Consider the following 19352-nt stretch of genomic DNA (forward strand, 5'->3'; position numbering starts at 1 on the left):
GTGGCTGTACTAATTTACATTCTAACAGTGTATGAGGGTTCCCTTTTCTCCCCATCCTAACCAACATTTGTCATTGCCTGTCTTTTGGATAAAAGCCATTTTAACTGGGGTAGAGACGGTATCTTACTGTAGTTTTGATTTGCATTTCTCTGATGATCAATGATGTCAAGCACATTTTCATACCTCTTGTTTTATTCTCCTATTGGCTTGGTAACTCAGATTCATCAATAACACACTATAATGAAATGCAATGTCTCTCCCACTGAACTGAGAGCCCTTAAAAGTATTGTGGCTTATATACCTGCAGCAGGCAGATACATAAAGCTGAGAAAATGTTTATTAACTGAGTCAATCAATTAATCAATCATTTATGACTTGTCCACTATCTTCATTATCTTATGCTACCCTCGGTGAAGGTTATAAAGAAAGGTAACAGTATCTTCATGCTCAAGGATTTTGCAATCCAGGAAAGTGGAACAAACAGCAGATGAAAGATGAAACGACAAGGCAAACATATTTATCATCACTGAACAAACCACAGCAGTGTTATAAGTGTTTGCTGAGATAAGTTATGAATTTTTCCTCCGTTGGAATGCCACAGGAGTTTCCTGGACACTGATCTGCTTTGCTTAATCAGGTTCAGTCTCACCTAGATGCAAGAAGATAAATATTTCCTGTTGTCACTATCTAATTATGGGATGATGCTTACAGTAAATATTGACTGAGCACCTAATCTGTGCCAGGCTCTATTCAGGGAAATAAGACACCAAAAAGAACCAACTCCAGCCTGTGCATTGATTGGGAAGACAGACTTGGGTAGGACAATTATAAAGCAAAACAATATGTGGAGAGCTACAAGAGAGGATCAGAGGAACTATAGCAGAGGGGTGGAAGAGGGTGGAAATAATTCCAATGGTGTGGGCAGAGGCAATGCTTAAGAGAGACTTGGGTTTTGAGGAATACCCTGAAAGATAAGAAAGATTCAATAGTCAGGGAGTGTATGAATCTGTTTTCATGCTGCTAATAAAGACCTACCTGAGACTGGGTAATTTATAAAGAAAAAGAAGTTTAATGGACTCACAGTTCCACGTGGCTGGGAGGCCTCACAATAATGGCAGCAGGCAAAAGGCACGTCTTACATGGTGGCAGACAAGAGAGAATGAGAACAAAGCAAAAGGGGTTTCCCCTTATATAACCACCACATCTCGTGAGACTTATTCATTACCATGAGAACAATATGGGAAAAACCCATATTGTGGGGGAAATACCCCCACAATTCAATTATCTTCCACCAGGTCCCTCCCACAACACATAGGAATTATGGGAGCTACAATTCAAGATGACTTTTGAGTGGGGACACAGCCAAACCACATCAAGGAAAAAGAGAAGTAATGGGCTATTCCAAGAGGAAGTAATCGTATGAGTAGAACTATGGAAGTTGTTTAATTTGCACCACTGATCTTTCAGGCTGTGGAGTGCTGATGATCTCTTAAGGTAGCACCTTCTGTAAGTTGCAGGATATTGGTTTCATTAGTTTCCATATCCTGAGGCTGATGTGTTCTGATTCTGGCTCAAAATTCAGTGAGGAGTACCATTTTCATGGCTTTCCAGCAACATCATTCCATGACCTCACAGTGGCTCAAACTAAAGGGAAGTCCCCAAGGGTATTGCCCCTTTGCAGAAATGATGTTTTTGCATCATGTTGAGAAATGATGTATTTACATCCCTGAAAAGAGGGGTTGTCTATCAAGCAACCTCGATGTGGGTAAAAGTGCCTATCCCAAGGGCCCAAACTAAACTCTAAACTCAGGCTTACAGGACTGTTGTGGCCAGGTGTAGTCTGTCATGCCTGTAATCCCAATGTGTTGAAAGGGTGAGGTGGGAGGATGACGTGAAGCCAGGAGTTTGAGACCATCCTGGGCAACATAGTGAGACCCTCATCTCTACAAAAAAATTAAAGCAAAAATCAGCTGCGCATGGTGACGCATGCCCGTAGTCCCAGCTACCTGGGAGACTGAAGTGGAAGAATTGTTTGAGTCCAGGAAGTCAAGGCTGCAGTCAGCTATGATTGAGCCACTGCCTTTCAGCCTGGGCATCAGAGCAAGATCTTGTCTCAAAAAGAGAAGAGGAGAGGAGAGGAGAGGAGAGAAGAGGAGAGAAGAGAGGAGAAGAAAGGAGGGGAGAGGAGGGGAGGGGAGGGGACGGGAGAGGAGGGGAGGGGAGGAAAGGGGAGGGGAGGGGACAGCATTGTTAGATAAAATTTGCTGATTAAGATATGTAACTACTTCCAGAACTCTGCTCCCAGTGCTCAGAGGAACTAGGAGAAACTCAAAAGAAAGTGAAGTGAATGTTCCTTTTCACATGACAGTCCCATACGGGAGATGAAGTAAACCAATGATCACACAATCCCTGTCCTTATGAAACCCTACCATTACTGGGAGATCAGAGATAAGATCAGACAAGTACATATATAGGTTTACCAGAAGGGAAAATATGACTGCCATCAAGAAGCAGTGTGGGCTGGGTGCAGTGGCTCATGCTTGTAATCCCAGCACTTTGGGAGGCCAAGGTGAAAAGATCATTCAAGTCCAGGAGTTGGAGACCAGCCTGGGCAACATGGTGAAACCCCATCTCTACTGAAAAAATACAGAAATCAGCTGGGTGTGGTGGCACATGCCTGTAATTCCAGCTACTCTGGAGGCTGAGGCAGGATAATTGCTAAACCTGAGAGGGAGAGGTTTCAGTGAGCCGAGACTGCACCACTGCACTCCAGCCTGGGTGACAGAGCGAGACTCTGTCTTAAAATAAATAAATAAATAAAAATTGGCCAGTCACAGTGGCTCACGCCTGTAATCCCAGTACTTTGGGAGGCCGAGGCAGGCAGATCACTTGAGGTCAGGAGTTTAAGACCAGCCTGGCCAACATGGTGAAACCCCGTCCCTACCAAAAATACAAAATTAGCCGGGGGTGGTGGCGCATCCCTGTAATTCCAGCTACTCAGGAAGCTGAGGCAGGAGAATCGCTTGAACCCAGGAGGTGGAGGTTACAGTGAGCCAAGATGGTGCCACTGCACTCCAGCCTGGGCGACAGAGAGAGACTCCATCTCAAAAAAATGAATGAATGAATGAATGACTATAAATAATTAACACTTTAAAAGTGTGTACTATAGAACAGAAGACAGCATAGCCACTTTAGCTGGGAATACTGGTTACCATTTTTAATGAAGGCTTTGGCATGTAAACTCAATGTTGAAAAGAAGGCGGATCAGAGATGAGGAAATGAATTCCCAGAAAGGAAATAGCATCTACAAAAGCAAGCCGATGGGTGAAAGAGCACATACCGTATGTGTTCACTGAAATTACTCTGAATGCCAGTGACAGAAACATCATCTTGCCATAGCTTAGGTAAAAATGGAAATTAATAGGAAGGCTCACAAAATTGTGACAGGCACAGCTAGTTCCAATGACAAATGAGACAAGTGGCTTGAAAATCTCCAGGACTCAGTCTCACCATCCCTTATCTTTGATTTTCTCAGTTTGTTATTTTCAGTCTCTTAGACCAGGAGTCCCCAACCCTTGGGCCACGGGCCTGTATCCGTCTGTGGTCTGTTAGGAAGTGTGTGCCATGCAGCAAGAGGTGAGTGACAGGTCAGGGAGCAAAGCTTCCTCTGTATTTACAGCTGCTACCCGTCACCCACATTCCCGCCTGGACTCCGCCTCCTGTCAGATCAGCAGCGGCGTTAGATTCTCTTAGGAGCACGAACCCTATTGTGAACTGCGCATGCGAGGGATCTAGGTTGTGCGCTCCTTATGAGAATCTAACGCATCATAATCTGTCATGTCTCCCATCACCTTCAGATGGGACTTTCTCGTTGCAAGAAAGCAAGCTCAGGGCTCCCACTGATTCTACATAATGGTGAGTTGTAGAATTATTTTATTATATATTACAATGTAGTAGTATAGAAGTAAAGTGCGTAATGAATGTAATGTGCTTGAATCATCCCAAAACCACCCCCAACCCCCAGTCCGTGGAAAAATTGTCTTCCATGAAACCGGTACCTGGTGCCAAAAAGGTTGGGGGCCGCTGTCTTAAGAGTGTCTATCGCTTCCTGGCAGGAAACAAGGCACTGGCTCTCCTGTTAGCATATCTTCCAGATTTGCCACCAAGGAGGAACTTGAATGCTGGTTTCGGTTCTGCAATCCTGTCCAGACTGGTAGCCCATCTCAGACCACCAGCTATGAGCAGAGAGGAGGGAACCTGTAAAAACATGGAACTCGCAAGAACATGAATGTCAATTCTAAAACCACATGTTTGGGCTTGGGGAAGGGACATTTGTTGGAAGTAATGGGAGGGGTGGTGAGATAAAATTTGGAGCCAGTTTCTCATCGGAAAGGAAGAAGAGTGCAGGCTGATAAAATGATAAATGCCTCAAAGTACAAGTCATGGAAAGGGGTTGGAAATCCTGGTTAGATCCAGGTCATGGAGCATGTTAAATACTAGCCTTCAAGTATGATCTTTGTGCTGGAGACAACATTTAGCCCTGGTGAGTTTTGAGTAGATGTTTTTCATTCTATCATTTTACCTGGCTTTTCCATAGCTCTCCATTAAATCAAACCAGTGCTGATTAGATTAAAGGAGACCTATTAGATGGAAATAAAGATGGAGATATTATCACAAATAGAGGCCAGGCAGATAAACCGGGTAGGATAGAGATAATAACATAACACTTTTGCTTTGAAAGCATTTTATTTACAAGCTAATGGCTAATTTTAATTATGAGTGCCTTTGTACATAAGACGTACAAGACACTGAGATGATGGTGCTTAATGGCTTCTATTTCCCTGAAATATACCCTGTTGGTCTCCGGACCCCACAGGACCAGTTTATCACATACAGCTTAGTGAACCTGAGCTTCTCAGCCTGTATATTAATTCAGCTGACAGCCGAGTTCTAGTTCTCTTTTAGTAAAATACGCCTGCTGCAGAGAATGTGAAAAATGTTGACTCCCTGAGGACTTTAATTGTAGTTTTCTTTTTAAAAAATGAACATAAACTCTTCACCTCCCCCAAGAACATCATAATTCCTCTAGCATTAGAGTTGGAGAAGACCTTGTGCAATTTCCTGACATTTTGCCACCTAAACTGCTTTATCTAAAGGAAAAGCATTATTTGCATCATTTTCGGTGACTAAGGATTTTGAAGTTTTCCCCTGCCATTTTTTCACTAATTTTATTTGAGCTGGATGTACTTACTAGGGGACCAAAGAACCCTAGTGTATTAGCCAGGGTTCTCTAAAGGGACAGAACTAACAGGACAGATGTGTATACAAAGTGGAGTTTATTAAAAAGTATTGACTCACCTGATCACAAGACAAGGTCCCACAATAGGCTATCTGCAAGCTGAGGAACAAGGAAGCCAGTCCAAGTCCCAAAATCTCAAAAGTAGAGAAGCTGACAGTGCAGACTTCAGTCTGTGGCCAAAGGCCCAAGAGCCCCTGGCAAACCACTGGTGTCAGTCCAAGAGTCCAAAAGCTGAAGAACTTGGAGTCTAATGTTCAAGGACAGGAAGCATCCAGCACAAGGGAAGATGAGGGCCAGAAGACTCAGCAAGTCAAGTCTTTCCACGTTCTTCTGCCTCCTTTATTCTAGCCATGCTGGCAGCTGATTAGATGGTGCCCACCCAGATTGAGGGGAGATCTGCCTCTCCCAGTCCACCGACTCAAATGTTAACTTCCTTTGGCAACTCCCTCACAGACACACCCAGGAACAATACTTTGCATCTTTAATCCAATCAAGTTGACACTCAATAGTCACCATCACACCTGGTTCTTGCATTGAAGGGTAGCTTCATTTCTTGCATAGGATGGTGTTTACTGCTTGCGAGGGAAGAGAAACAAACCCAGCTCTGAAATGCCGACTTGTCAAGAGGCGATGACAAGTGGGCTGAGTCAGGAATTTGATAGCAACAAATGAGCTAGAAAGAGTGCCAGTTATCCTTGCCAAAGGCCTCAAATAAGCATTTGCTTGCAATGTCTCTGCTGGAGAATGAATAGTTCCCACTCCATCAGAGCAAAGGCTGGGATTAGTCCTGGAAAGAGCTAGGAGTGAGCCCTTCATGTGATCGTCAAGTGATGACTGTCTGGGTGTATGTTGATGGAACATGAGATATATTTAATGCCGATATCTGGGGCAAGTACTAGATAGTTACTGATGAGGTTGGTTTGGAATTTTGCCTCCAAATATCTGAAAATCATCATGTTTGTGCAAGGCAGACTTGGCACAGAGGACCACAGAGGGTCCACAGACAGGAGGACGCAGTTCACACTGATCACTAGACTGCAGAGGAGAGGTTGCAGAGACTGATTCAGTGGTAGATGTTTGAGACATGGTATTTAAAGGTGATTGTAGGTTCAGGTATGGCTGACAAAAATACCTGCACCAGAAACATCTGTAGCAGCGTCCAGGAGAGGAAGGCATAATGTTCATTGAACAACCGTGGAGTTGTTCTAAATTAGGTGAGTTCTCCCCATTCACTGCAAGATTCAGCAAACTTCCAGGAATGGACCAGGATTGGGCAATACAAAGACTCTAAGAGCCAAGTAGGTATCAAGATCTCGTGTCAGTGGGCTGGAATTCAGGGGAGGGCGTGAACCCCAGACAAAGATGGAGACACAGGGTAGGGAAACTGGGGGAATAGAGTGCGATTCAAGGCAGAGGCAGGAGCTTTGGCCAGCTAATGCTGGGCAGGGCAGGTGGGTAGAAGCAGCCGTAGCTTCCAAGCTATTCAGGTAACAGGAACTCACTTCATCCTAGGTTGAAGTTCAGGGGATTTTGTCCCAAGTCCCACTGAACATTGAGACAGAGGCTGTTGAGTGACATTCTATCTTGATCAGACTTGGATCGACCTTGACTCCCCTGTATACCAGGCAGTAAAGGGCTAGAGAAGACCAATGCAAGGGAATGCCTTTGTGTTTACCCAGTGAAAAAGACATTTACTGGCTGGATGTGGCGGCTCACATTTGTAACTCCAGGGGAGGCTGAGCCAGGGGATCAATTAAGAGCAAGAGTTCAAGACTAGCTTGGGCAACATAGTGAGACCCTTGTCTGTACAAAAATAATTTTAAAAAAAATAGCTGGAGAGGTGGCATGCACCTGTGGTCCCAGCTACTCAGGAGACTGAGGCAGAAGGATTACTTGAGCCTAAGAGGCCAAGGCTATAGTGAGCTATGATCATGCCATTGTGCTCCAGCCTGGGTGACAGAATAAGACCTAATCTCTAATAATTTTTTTTTTACAGATGGGACCTATATCTAGATCCAGAAAGTTGATAAGGGCAAATGAAGGCTCTCTTTATCTGACCACTAGTTTTTCCCTCAAAAGGATCCACATTTGACACAAGAGGCACAGAAGGATTCTTAGGTAGAAGGTAAAATTTGATAACCTATAATGTCACTTCCAAGTCCAAGTCCAAGGTCATTTTTTAAAAAAATATTTATTTTGGCCAGGCACAGTGGCTCACACCTGTAATCCCAGCACTTTGGGAGGCCGAGGTGGGCAGATCATGAGGTCAAGAGATTGAGACCATCCTAGCCAACAGGATGAAACCCCGTCTCTACTAAAAACACAAAAATTAGTTGAGTGTGGTGGCGCATGCCTGTAGTCCCAGCTTCTCGGGAGGCTGAGGCAGAAGAATCACTTGAACCCAGGAGGCAGAGGTTGCAGTGAGCCAAGATAGGGCCACTGTACTACAGCCTGGCGACAGAGTGAGACTCCATCTCAAAAAAAAAAAACAACTTATTTAATTCTATGTATCTGAAGCCTGTAATATGTGATTAAAATACATTGTTATATTGGATTATTAATTGTATTAGTTCGTTCTCACACTGCTATGAAGTCATACCCAAGACTGGGTAATTTATAAAGGAAAGAGATTTAATTGACTCTTGGTTCCACAGGGCTGGGAGGCCTCAGGAAACTTATAATCATGGTGGAAGAGGAAGCCAACATATCCTCCACATGGTGGCAGGAAGGAGAAATGCAGAGTGAAGCTGATGGAAAGGCCCATATAAAACCATCAGCTCTCATGAGAACTCACTATCATGAGAACAGCATGGAGGTAACCGAACCCCCAGGGTTCGGTTACCTCCCACCAGGTCCCTCCCACCACATGTGGGGATTATGGGAACTACAAGTCAAGATGAGATTTGGGTGGGGACATGTCAAACTATATTATTAATGTAACACATGCTTTCATAGAACATACAGAAATAAGCAGTATTTTTATTAGGGTGATGACTGTCTCCAAAGTAAAAATAGCAAAAATGAGTGTCTGAAATAAGACTTTAAACATCTTAGAATTTTTTTTTCCCCTGGGATTTTGAAGCAGTGTGTGGTTATCTGCTTGTGGATGTGCAGAGGTGATCTCTTCATTAATAAATGCAAGGTAGGCAAGCAAGGACAGGCAGGATACAAAATAGGAGACAACCAAAATCCTCTTCTCTTTGATTTTTACATGCATTTTCATACCTCCATTTGAGCATAGACTTGTCTGGTGTATTTGAAATTTCACTTCAAAGGAAATAATAAAATCTTGGTGCAAGAGAAATTGAGATGCTTTCCAATTTCCCAACTTCAATAAAATGCTCCTCGGTGCGTCTCTGAAAGTCACTCTGGACAGGAAATTGACAGCAATGGTTCATTTCCAAGGTGGGAAGGGAGGGGACAGTAAATGTGGCACTGAGCTATGGCCAGAATAACACTGGGACAGGGAGAAACTGGTCCCATTGGCAGCAGGTGCCAAGATTCCAAAGTTCCATGTACAAAGACTGTGGCTAATTACAGTCTAGGTGACAGTATCTGAAATAGCTGAGCAGGGGCTGTGTGGCTTCCAGGCCTTGACACAGCATGAAACTCACCATTAGAGAGCAACAAGAAGGCCAGTCAGGAGCAGTATCTCCTCCCTCTGCTTCTGGCATACATCCTCATCACTTTCCCAGGCACCTGTTATCCTGGGGATCTCCAAATCCACTGTCCCCAGATCTCTGATCCCTTTGGCCATCCAATGGCTCCTGACAACCAGTTCAGGCTTACTTTGTGTTCATGATAGACCCGGATTTCTCTGTCAAGCCTGACTCTTTCCTGGCATACACTTTTGTCTCCCTGTTTCCATTCACCCTAATCCTTTGAGACCCTTCCAAGTGAGTGAATTCCAACAAAGGATAGCAGAGCCAGGGTTTCGTACTATGTCAGTTGGGTGGAAATGCTTAATTGGAACTAGGATGAAAGGGCAAGATCACAGTCAACTAGATTCTGTTCAGGATGGAGAGCTTTGTCCCTTGGGAGAGCTAAAGGATGAATTAGGTCCAGGGCAAATGGGAAGCCAGATAAATGCTCCATGCCTAGACCATGGTTGGGTGGGCTGCAGACTGAATCTTACCCGAGGATTGCAATCCCCATGTTCAACAGGCAGATTGAGAAGCTAGTTTAAGGGTCCCAGAGCTGGAGTTAGCAGATCTGGGGTGTGGCACCTGGCACAATCGTTATCCTCATTACACAGAAGAGAAACCTGAGGTTCGTAACTTATCAAGGCAGTCCCTGAGAAGGAAGCACAAAGGAAAGCGGAATGGGTGCTGAGAAGCCAGGAATTGTCCACTGCAATGCAACACTTACAGTCAGATTTCTTTTTTCCTTTTGAGACAAAGTTTCGCTCTTGTTGCCCAGGCTGGAGTACGATGGTGCGATCTCGGCTCACTGCAGCCACCGCCTCCCGGGCTAAAGCAATTCTCCTGCCTCAGCCTCCCAAGTAGCTGGGATTACAGGCACCTGCCACGATGCCCGGCTAATTTTTTTGTATTTTTAGTAGAGACAGGGTTTCGCCATGTTGGCCAGGCTGGTCTCGAACTCCTGACCTCAGGTGATCCACCCGCCTCTGCCTCCCAAAGTGCTGAGATTACAGGCGTGAGCCACTGCATCCGGTCTACAGTCATACTTCTTCTCCTGCATGTGTTTCTCCCAGAATACCTCCACTTAACGTAATGCAATATTCCAGGTACTACTGAAAATACTCTCACCTCTTCACCAAAAAGGCAAATTAAATTATCAATCACGCCTCCCACTCCACATCCAGAATCTCTTCCTTCCCCTCCACTTTTTGCATGAGCCCACCTGGATATTCTGCAGTTTCTGAAGTAAATGGCTAATTTAACTATGACCCATCCAACCTATGTACAGTGTGAGACAAAGGGATCATTAAAATCCAAAAATGCATACCTGACATAAACCACACACCTTGTTTATAACCACCAGCCCCTCTCCGTCTCTACCTGTATGTCTACCTTTTCACATACCCAACATGCGTTCCTAGTCTCCCCCTAAAACCTGCACCCTCTCCCCCATCACTGTGGCTTAGTCCAGAAACCTTGGGGACACCCCGGCCCCCTCTTGTTCTCATGGTATGTCAAATTTTTTCAGCAAGTATCATTGGTTTAACTTTTTTTTTTTTTTTTTTTTTTGAGACGGAGCCTCACTCTATCTCCAGCGATCTCGGCTCACTGCAACCTCCGCCTCCCAGGTTCAAGAGATTCTCCTGCCTCAGCCTCATGAGTAGCTGGGATCACAGGCGCATGCCACCATGCCCAGCTAATTTGTTTGTTTGTTTGTTTTTTTAGTAGAGACAGCGTTTCGCCATGTTGGCCAGGATGGTCTCGATCTCTTGACCTCGTGATCCGCCCGCCTCGGCCTCCCAAAGTGCTGGGTTTTACTTTCAAAATAAATCCAGGATCCAACAGCTCTACACCTCTTTACCGTTACAGCTCTGATGCAAACACTGCTGGCTGATCTGGGGTTGCCGATGTAGCCTGCTAATTCATGCCTTCTGCTTTTCCTGCCCCACTACTGTCTGTTTCAACACTGCAGCCAGAGTGAAACTGATATAGTGTTGTCAGATCAATACACACCATCCTGCCCTAACCCCAGCACTCTGCCACTAGAAATCAAACTCCTTCCCATGAAAGCAGAGTCCCTGGGAAGTGGTGCCCATGACTTACTGATCTGGTGTCCCCAACTGTATCCCCCTCACTCACTCTTCAGCAGCTAGCCTGGCCTCTGTATTAATCCTCAAACACAAGAGGCTGGCATGTCCCCACGGCAGGATGTATGCACTGGCTGTCCCTCTGCTTGGAAACACCCACACAGCCTGCTCCCTCACATCTTTCATATCTTCATTCAAATGTCACCTCTCAGGGAGGCCTCCCTGACCACACAGTTTAATATCACAAGCATCCTCTGACACCTTATTCTCCTTCTCTCCCTTTATTTTCCCCTGAACCTGTCACCGCCTTCTAGCAAAATAGATATTTTATGTATTGATATGGTCTAGGATCTGCCTCTCCATTAAAACACAAACTCCACAAAAAAAGGGAACTTGGTCTGTTTCATTCATTGCTTTGTCCTTTGTGCCAAGACAGTGCTAGGCATATAGGAGATACTCAATAAATATTTGTCAAATGAATGAATGAATGAATGAATGAATGAAGTATCCATGAGGCCATAGCTGGTGTTGGCAACACCTCTCTTCCAGCTTTCCCTTGCCTTTTCCCCAGGATGTCAGCTGATGGAATGGCGGAGCTCCCAGGCAGGTTAGGAAAGCCCAGTCTTCATCTGGAGGGTGCTGACCTCTCAGTGCACCTGCCTGCCAGTGCAGGGTTTCTGTGGTCTTCCGTTAACTTTTATATCAAGTCATAGTGGTATGACTATTCCAGGGATCCCCTGAGTTCCGTCTGTATTTTTCCTACTCCCTATTGTGTAATAGCAGCCTAATTTCCCTGTGATAATTTAGGTAATCATCCCAACCAACATAGTAACCTCTCTTTTCTTAGTAAAGTGAACAGCAGGAAATATCTGGGTGGAGGTCTCAGCTTCCAACGCCACTCCCTCTCCTGCAAGAGTCAGAATCATGGGTATAGGAGATAAACCATTTATAAGCAGGTCTTTAGGAAAGTTGACAAGCAATGCCCTTCTCACTCCACTCCCCTATCCTTGGTATTAGATCCATGTGTTCTAGCTAGGGGGGGACAAAGACCCTCCCCGGGACCCCAGCAAACAGCCTCCTGCAAGATAGCACCCAATCTTGGAGGTATCGCCTTCCAGCTGGCACTGTAATTGAGCCATCAGTGAGCCGTTCTGCCAATCTGTAAAGTCAGATGCTTCTGGGTGATAGGATTCATGATCAGAGTGGATTTCATGGGCCTCAGCTCATTGCCTTTCTTCTCTGCCTGGGGAGTACATTCTTTGGTCAGAAGCAATGTTGTATGAGACAGTGAATAATGCATTCAGTAACTTGACGGATGACAGTGCTAGCAGAGGTCTGACAGGCCAGGAAGCAGAAGGAAAATGAAATCCAGAATAAAGGTCTGCTCCAACAAGGACAAATTGCAGAGCCCTCCATAACAGGAAGGACCCAGTGTCATTCACCTGCCACCAGGTAGCTGGATGACCTCCTGGAGGCGTGTTATGATAGCAGCCCTGCTCATATCCAAGGTTGGCTGCTGATGTCAGCCTACTGGTCAATCTACAGTGACAACAGGTGACAGGAGGGCCTTGGTGAGAGGAAGTCCATGTTGCTGGGCCTATTCTGAACCTCCAGACATAGTACCGGAGTTGCCATGTTTTCCACTGGATTCTAACATAAGTACTTGGGTATTTGTAGAGCAGGGTGACTAGTACGGAAAAAAGGGTCAATCTAACTACCTATTAAGAGGTTCCTTAACGATGGGGCCTTTTGGTGACTATTTACACTGGAGTCAAATATTCCCGTACTCTGGTCCAATGTCAAGGTACTATCCAGTATAATTCTTCACTAAACTGCCTTGTCATTAACATCCTGTTCTTGCTTCTTCCAAGTTCCTGTCCACACTAGCCACCCTTGCCTACTGTCACAGATTTCTTCATGTGTTTTATAGCAGCAGCCCCCAACCTTTTTGGCACCAGGGACTGGTTTCATGGAAGACAATTTTTCATGGACCTGGGGTTGGGGGTATGGTTTTGCAATGATCCAAATGCATTACATTTATCATGCACTTTATTGCTATTATTATTACATTGCAGCATATAACAAAATAATTATACAACTCACCATCATGTAGAATCAGTGGGAGTCCTGAGCTTGTTTGCCTGCTATGAGACAGCTCCATCTGGGGGTGATGGGAGACAGTGACAGATCATCAGACAATAGATTGTCATAAGCAGCTCGCAACCTAGATCCCTCGTATGCGCAGTTCACAGTAGGGTTTGCACACCTATGAGAATCTAATGCCGCCACTGATCTGATAGGAGGCTGAGCTCAGGTGGTCATGCCAGCAATGCGGAGTGGCCGTAAATACAGATGAAGCTTCGCTCACACACCCGCTGCTCACCTCCTGCTGTGTGGCCCAGTTCCTAACAGGCCGTGGACCAGTATCAGACTGATCCATGGCCCAGGGTTTGGGGCCCCCTGATTTACAGTGTCTGTATTAGCAGCACCCTGATTGATCTGGAATGACCAAGTAGCAGAGATCCAAGCAGCGTTGATTGGTTACTCCTCACTAGAACATGAATACTTTTGTTGCTTTGTTTGTTTGAGAGTTGGTCTTGCTCTGTTGCCCAGGCTGGAGTGCAGTGGTGCCATCATAGCTCATGGCAGCCTTGGCTTCCTGGGCCCAAGCAACCCTCCTGTCTCAGTCTCCCAATTAGCAACGGCAACAGGCATGGAGCACCATGTCCAGCTAATTCCAGACAGTGATTGCAGAATTCTGGGTGATCATGAGACAGAACAGGGACCCTCTTTTAGTGGCCCGTGAGCTCTTTCAGGCATGAAAATAAAGGAAAATTTCCAGTTCCATCAAGGAAAATTCCAGGCACCTAGCTAGCCCTGAGAAGTTAATGAGCAACTTGATAAACAAGAAGGTAATAGGAGCTTAAAACAATAGCTGGAAAAGTTAGAGTCCAGAGGTGTTTGGTTTTCCTATGAAAACTAAAGATGACATCTTAACATATGTCACTGATTTGTCTTTCAGAAACCCAGAGCCCCACCGAGGAACTTCATCGAATAGATCTGCTGGCCCAGAGACCTCAGATAGGGGAAAATGAAGGCTGATCTCCAACCACCTTTCTTTGATCTAAATTTCTTCCTGAGGGGCTTGGAGAGCATCGCATTCCTGAGCTAATTAACATTTTTTTTCTGCTAAATCCAAATTTTTAAGCAAAGCTTCCTTTCCTCAACCAATTGCAAATCAGAAAATCTTTGAATCCACCTATGACCTGTAAGCCCCCACTTCAAGTTATCCCACTCCTAACCCAAAACCAATGTGTAACCTCCACATACTGTCTGTAACTTCTGCATTCCTGAAATGCACCCCTGCCTTTAAAAACCTTTCCCTGCAAGCCATTGGGGAGATCAGTTCTTTAGCAAGAGCTGCCCGTATTCTTTTGCTTGGCACCCTGCAACTAAATGCCTTCTTTTCTGCCACTGCAAAAGCTCAGTGTGAGTATCTGGTTTTACTGTGCCCAGCATGAATGGACCCCAGTTTGGTTCTACAATAATCACAAGCAACAACATGATTAGCTGCTTTTGCCATTGTCTATGTTTTGGAGAATGGGAGGAGCCCCTGAAAGTGATAGGAATGCTGAGGACCAGGCACAGAGGGAACAAGGACTAAAGGAAATACAAGGGTCAAAGTAGCATGCATTTTGATAGTCCCACCAGAGCACTGCTACTGGAATAAATGAGCATCTACCATCTTCGGGCTCATTGCCCCTGCATAAGATTCATGTTCTTAGCCAGGCGTTGTGGCTCACACCTGTAACTCCAGAACTTTGGGAGACTGAGGTGGGAGGATCACTTGAAGCCAGGAGTTCAAGACTAGTGTGGGCAACGTAGTGAGCCCCTCATCTCTACAAAAATTAAATTAGCCAGGTGTAGTGGCGTGTGTCTGTTGTCATTGTTAATCAGGAGGCTGAGGTGGCAGGATTTCTTGAGCCCAGAAGTTTAAGACCAGCTTGAGCAATATAATAAGACCTCATCTCTACAAAATAGAAAAAACATTTAAAAATTAGCTAGGCATGGTGGCCCATGCCTATTGTCATTGCTAATCAGGAGAGTGAAGCAGGAGGGTTATTTGAGCCCAGGAAGTCAAAGCTGCAGTGAGCTATGATTGCACCATTGCACTGCAGCCTGGGCAACAGAGCGAGACTGTCTCTCAAACAAACAAAGCAACAAAAGGATTCATGTTCTAATGAGGATTAGCCAATCAATGTTACCTGGATGCCATATCTCTACTACTTGGCTATGCCAGGCTATTTCTTGAGGGAGAGAATTTCCCAAATGAAAATAAAAATGCTGCTATCAAAGGTGAAATGGACACTGAAAGGCTCAAAACCCTATAAATATCTACTGCACTGGACTCTTCAGTGTAAACACACCCAAGATGTTCAGAAGTCTCGTGGTAAACATGGAAGTGGTTGTTGCGTGGCAGGGGTGGGAGGAAGTGAACATTACTCTTGAACTTAGAGTTAGTCGGGGCATAAGAAATGTTAGATCCTTCCTACCACCCACCTCTCTCTTCTCCCCCATTTGCTTCCCTATCCACAGCCTTAGCTGCTATGTGATAAGCACTCTCATTCATCTCAGAGATGACTTCTGTCCCATGGACCTGTGCCCTGACTTTTTTTTTTTTTTTTGAGACAGAGTCTCACTCTGTTGCCCAGGCTGGAGTGCAGTGGTGCAATCTCGGCTCACTGCAACCTCCACCTCCTGGGTTCAAGTGATTTTCGGCCTCCTGAGTAACTGGGATTACAGGTGCGTGCCACCACACCCGGGTAATTTTTTTTTTTTTGTATTTTTAGTAGATACAGTGTTTCACCATGTTGGCCATGCTGGTCTCGAACTCCTGACCTCATGATCTGCCTGCCTCGGCCTCCCAAAGTGCTGGGATTATAGGCATGAGCCACCACGCCTGGCCTCCCCTGCCTTTTAAGGGCCTTCCCCATCTCAGGCACCTGCATCAGACTACACAGCCCCATTTTCAGTTTGGAAGGTGTGGCTACAGGCACCCCAGGCTGCTGGATCCAGCCTCTATTTCTGGCTAAGTTCACTATTGACTTTCCAGACATAGAATCATATAAAAAGCTGCAAAGGGGAAAAAAAAAAAAAAGCTCATGAGCACCTGTGTTCAGCCTCCTGGCAGGTTTTCATTAGGTTTTAATGAAGCTTGGGTCTGCAGTCCCCAAGGTCCTTTTTAATTTCCACTTGATCTGGCTTAGCCAGCTCCTTACTCAGTGGAATCCTCTGGAGAGCTGAGCAATTCTTGGTCTCAGGCGTCAGAACCAGAACTAAAGGCTCAGGCTAAAAAAGATGAGGAAGGAGAGTGGAAGAACTGGAGAGAGCTCACCTATTGCTTCTATGAGCAGCAGGGCTGGATTTCTAAGACCTTTCCCGTGTGTGTGTGTGTGTGTGTGTGTGTGTGTGTGTGTGTGTGTGTGTGTGTGTGTGTGCTGAACTCCAACCTCTTGAGAGCAGGACTGGGGAGGGAGCACAGTCTGTGACTTCAGGAAGCCTTGGCTCCGGGTTCAGTTCTGGTGGTTTCAAGATCCGTCCCTTGTCATTTCACCCCCAAGTCCCAGTTTCCTCTTCTGTACAGTATCATAAAGAATAGTGTCTGAGGCCGGGCACAGTGGCTCATGCCTGTCATCCCAACATTTTGGGAAGCTGAGGTGGGAGGATGGCTTGAGTGTAGGAGTTCAAGACTGGCCTGGGCAACACAGTGAGACCCTGTCTCTACAAAAAATAAATAAATAAATAAATAAATAAAAACAATTAGCCAGGTATGCACTGGTGGTCACAGCTACTTGGGAGGCTGAGGCAGGAGAATCGCTTGAACCCGGGAGTTTGAGGCTGCAGTGAGCCATGATCTTGCCTCTTCCCTCCAACCCAGGTAAAAGAGGGAGACTCTGTCTCTAAAAATGTTAAAATTAAAAGAAGAACAGTGTCTAAATAAGTATGGGTGTGCACATGCATGCATATTTATCATTCCTGCAAGTAGTTAGGCATTCTGCAAAGCGTTTTATCTACATGATTTTATTTAATATCCACTTGTAACTTTTGGGCTTAAATATTATTAAGGCTAATTTTTATTTTATTTTATTTTATTTTATATTATTTTATTTTATTTTTTTGAGACAGAGTTTTGCACTGTCACTCAGGCTGGAGTGCAACAGTGCGATCTCAGCTCACTGCAACCTCTGCTTCCCAAGTTCAATGATTCTCCCGCCTCAGACTGCCAAGTAGCTGGAATTATAGGCACCCACCATCATGTCTGGCTAATTTTTGTATTTTTGTAGAGACGGGGTTTCACCATGTTGGCCAGGCTGGTCTTGAACTCCTGACCTCAAGTGATCTGTCTGCCTCGGCCTCCCAATGTGCTGGTATTATAGGTGTGAGCCACTGTGCCCAGCCAAGCTTATTTTATAAATGAAAAAACTGAGGCCCATAGAAAGAACTTAGTTAATGGATGGTTTAGCTGGTATCAGAATTCTGCCCCTCTGACTCAAAAGCTTGTGTTTTCCCAATTGTATCCTGCTGTCTCTATAACCACATTATCAAATTCTATGTTGGGAGCAGAGTGGCCAGTCCATAATCATCGCTGTTGTATTTGAACATATGCTAGTTTCCACGCACATGGGTCTAGCTGCCATGAGCAACATTTCAGCAGTACTTGTCACTGAAAGCATTTTCATATGCTAATAAGAATTAGTAATTTATGTTCAGTAATCTGCCTTGTGTTTTTCTCATCCTCATTTCTTGCTGCGGGACAAAGTGGACCAGAGATGATGCTTCTTCCCTGGAGGGAAGGCCAGGCCATCTGCAGAGCTGTCAACACGGAGGACTTAGTGGGCCTGACTCCTTCCTGCTGAAAGTGGGGATGAAGACTGGGGGATGGACTATAAGGCAAGACCAACCTCTCACTTAGGGAGTCCCTCATGCTCTGTGCTGGTGGCTGGGGAGCTGCCAGGCAGTTGCCTCTGTTGGCGCTGGGAACATTTCTCTGCCGCTGAGCCTTTCTATTTTATCCGACCTTTTGCAATGATTGTTTTAAATTAGGTGCCCTGTGATTTTCTGGACTCTGTTGAGCCTGGGCAAACCCTCCCTGGGAAGTAGGCCTAGCAGGCCACGAGGGCTTTTCCTATTGAGGCTAATGTCTATCTCACCCTGGAGCTTAGAGGAATTTTCCAAGCCACTAATTTGTACTTTGCTAGGAGACATGAGTGATGAGTGGTATTATTTTAAGCCTTCTAAATTGGAGCACAGCTTTTGGGTACTAGATGTTCTCAATTCCTTATTTTCCTCAACTCAGATATCTGGCAGTTTTTGCTATGTTATTTCAATGGGCAGTTGAGTTTTTTTGGAGAATTATTTCTGGCCGCTCTCTTCAATGTGCTAAATGATAACTTTTGGCACTTCCGTTTAATTCAACAAATATCTATCATGCGCCTAGTAGATGTCAGGTTCTGAGCTAAGTGCCACAGAGGGCATAAAGATTGATGATCCATTTAGTCATTCATTCATCCTTCTAGTTATTTACTCAATAGGCATTTCTAAGTACCAAGTATGGACCAATGGCATCCAGTGCTGGAGCTAAAACAACAGTACGTCAATTAAGGTTGTATTTGGTTTCAAGTAACAGAAAACCTAACCAGGATGGTTAAGTAAATAACATTTCTTTTTTCTTTCTCTTCTATATTGAGAAGCCTGGTGTCAGGTAATTGTTGGTATTAGCTAATAGACTAAATGATGTCTGGGATTATATTTCCAGCATTCTCTGAGACTCTGCCTCATGTCCTCAAGATGGCTGCAGCAGCTCCAGCCATAACTTCCACTTCCAAGCAGGAAGAAGGAAAGTCTGAGTCAGTCGGGTTAGCATGTCTCTATCAAGAAAACATAAGCTTACCCCATATCCCTCACTTTTAGAAAATGTCCCCTTATATATCATCAGTCAGGAAGAAGTTACTGGTCATTCATGAAGTGCAAGAGAACTTGGGTAGAGGACAGGGCTGTCATGACTGGCTTTGATCTGTCATGCTCGATGAGGCTTCTGTTGGCAAGGAAGAAAGGAGGATGACATTAAATACACCAACAGTATTTGCAAAAGTATTAAACAAGAGTTGGTGTATTTGTCATCAGAGTACTTACTTAGTTGTAGATGCAGAGATTGAAAAAAACTTGTGCAAATCAATATAAAGTCACGATCTACACTAAGTGCTCTGATGAAAAAGCAGCCTTGATGTCTTTGTCGGGTTGAAATAATCTTGTCAAGAGGTGGGG

The 19352-nt window shown here is 45.0% G+C and overlaps 1 long non-coding RNA gene across 1 annotated transcript; it reads left to right on the forward strand.

Annotated features, from left to right (window-relative positions):
• Positions 1–3520: 3520 nt before the first annotated feature.
• Positions 3521–18369, forward strand: LOC117981008 (uncharacterized). Its single transcript, XR_004672510.2, has 3 exons — positions 3521–3915; positions 14050–14516; positions 17848–18369. It is a non-coding gene; the product is annotated as an uncharacterized LOC117981008 (long non-coding RNA).
• The last annotated feature ends 983 nt before the right edge of the window (positions 18370–19352 follow it).

The sequence above is a fragment of the Pan paniscus genome, chromosome 6 (genome assembly GCF_029289425.2).
Source record: "Pan paniscus chromosome 6, NHGRI_mPanPan1-v2.0_pri, whole genome shotgun sequence".
NCBI lineage: Eukaryota > Metazoa > Chordata > Mammalia > Primates > Hominidae > Pan > Pan paniscus.